Source organism: Schistocerca serialis, chromosome 6 (assembly GCF_023864345.2).
Source record: "Schistocerca serialis cubense isolate TAMUIC-IGC-003099 chromosome 6, iqSchSeri2.2, whole genome shotgun sequence".
Lineage (NCBI taxonomy): Eukaryota > Metazoa > Arthropoda > Insecta > Orthoptera > Acrididae > Schistocerca > Schistocerca serialis.
This window is the reverse complement of record NC_064643.1, coordinates 558,974,516-558,976,695: the sequence shown is the minus strand read 5'-3', so window position 1 is coordinate 558,976,695 and position 2,180 is coordinate 558,974,516. Positions and strand designations below refer to the sequence as shown.

The window sequence follows — 2,180 nt, the reverse complement described above, 5'->3', positions numbered from 1 at the left end:
GCAATGGCAAGGAAAGCGTTTCTGAAGATGAAGAATTTGTTAACATCGAGTATAGATTTAAGTGTCAGGAAGTCGTTTCTGAAAGTATTTGTATGGAGTGTAGCCATGTATGGAAGTGAAACATGGACGATAAATAGTTAAGACAAGAAGAGAATAGAAGCTTTCGAAATGTGGTGCTACAGAAGAATGCTGAAAATTAGATGGGTAGATCACATAACTAATGAGGATGTATTGAATAGAATTGGAGAGAAGAGGAGTTTGTGGCACAACTTGACCAGAAGAAGGGATCGGTTGGTAGGACATGTTCTGAGGCATTAAGGGATCACCAATTTAGTACTGGAAGGCTGCGTGGAGGGTAAAAATCGTAGAGGGAGACCAAGAGATGAATACACTAAGCAGATTCAGAAGGATGTAGGCTGCAGTAGGTACTGCGAGATGAAGAAGTTTGCACAGGATAGAGTACCATGGAGATCTGCATCAGATCAGTCTCAAAACTGAAGACCACAACAACAACAACAACAACACTGAAGTCTTTGGCAGAGCGTTCATAGAACCACTTGGAGATTATGTCTTGACCGTCCCATTCCCCAACAGTACATGGAAGGGATGAACACCTAAATCTTCGCTTACGATCTGTTATTTCTCTTATTTTCTCCCTTTCCCACAAAATAGTTTGGCGTTAGGAGGAGAATGGTAGTGATTGAAATTTTGTGTAAAGATCTCGCCGTAACGAAAGAAGCCTTTGCTTTATTGAATTCCATCCCACTTCGCTTATTATATTCGTTACACTCCTCGCCCTGTTTTACGATAATCCACAGTGGGCTGTCCTCCTTTGAATGTTTTCGATGTCACCCGTCAATGCTATCTGGCAAGGATTCCATACTGAATAGCAATATTACAGAAGAAGACGGACAAGCATAGCACAGGCAGTCACTTCAGTATGTTTGTTGCACCTTCCATGTGTTTTGCCAGTAAAACGCAGACACTCGTTCCCCTTTTCCAACGTTTTCTATGTGATGGTTCCAATTTATGTTGCTCGTAAATGTAATCCCTACGTATTTAGTTGAATCGACAACCTTTAAACTCGTTTGATTTATCGTGTATCCGAAATTCAATGGAATTTTTCAGTATTCATGTGAAGGATCTCACACCATTAACTGTTCTGAGTCAATTGCCACTTTTTGCACCAAGCAGACATCTTGTCCAAATAATTTTGCAGTTCGTTTCATCTTTTGATGATTTTACTAAACGATAGCATCATCTGCAAAGAATATAAGAGGCGTGCTCAGATTGTTTCCTAAACCGGTTGTACAGATTAAGAAGAGAAGAAGGCCTATGGGGTACTCAAGATTTTGTTCGATTTCACTTGAAATGCGAGCTTTATAACAATTTTTATCCTTCCCCACCCCCTCATACCTTCCTCCATTATGAAATTTACGATTCTTTTATTGGTGTTGTACCATAGAATTCTTTTCTCCCTAATTCGATTCATTATCTCTTCATTGGTAACAAAATGACGCCACAGCAATATATTGTATCTTACAGCTTAGTATAATCTTTCGCTGTGTGGAAAAAAAAAGCACTCCGTCTTCAGGCCACGAGTGGCCTACCGGGACCATCTGGCCGCCGTGTCATCCTCGGAGGAGGATACGGATAGGAGGGGCGTGGGGTCAGCACATCGCTCACCCGTCGTAAGATGGTATTCTTGACCGAAGCCGCTACTATTGGGTCGGGTAGCTCCTCAATTGGCATCACGAGGCTGAGTGCACCCCGAAAAATGGCAACAGTGCATGGCGGCCGGGATGGTCACCCATCCAAGTGCCGACCACGCCCGACAGTGCTTAACTTCGGTGATCTCACGGGAACCGGTGTATACACTGAGGCAAGACCGTTGCCTCTTTCGTTGTGTGGGCAGTAGCAAATGTCAATAGGGTCAGTTGTGATCTGCCGTCAATAGGGGGGGGGGGGCGTCAGTTGTGTCTTACCGCCAGAAAGATGGGAGTCAAGGTAACAAGGATTCATGCGCTACACTGGTCGCCGTATCTACAAGATGTATCGTTGTGTCCCGTGTGACCAAGCGAAGTGGCGCAGTGGTTAGCACACTGGACTCGCATTCGGGAGGACGACGGTTCAATCCCGCGTCCGGCCATCCAGATTTAGGTTTTCCGTGATTTCCCTAA

The 2,180-nt window shown here is 44.2% G+C and overlaps 1 pseudogene; it reads right to left on the bottom strand.

Moving 5' to 3' along the window:
- Window positions 1–1,778: 1,778 nt before the first annotated feature.
- On the bottom strand, window positions 1,779–1,896 carry LOC126485408 (5S ribosomal RNA; annotated as a pseudogene).
- Between the last annotated feature and the right edge of the window lie 284 nt (window positions 1,897–2,180).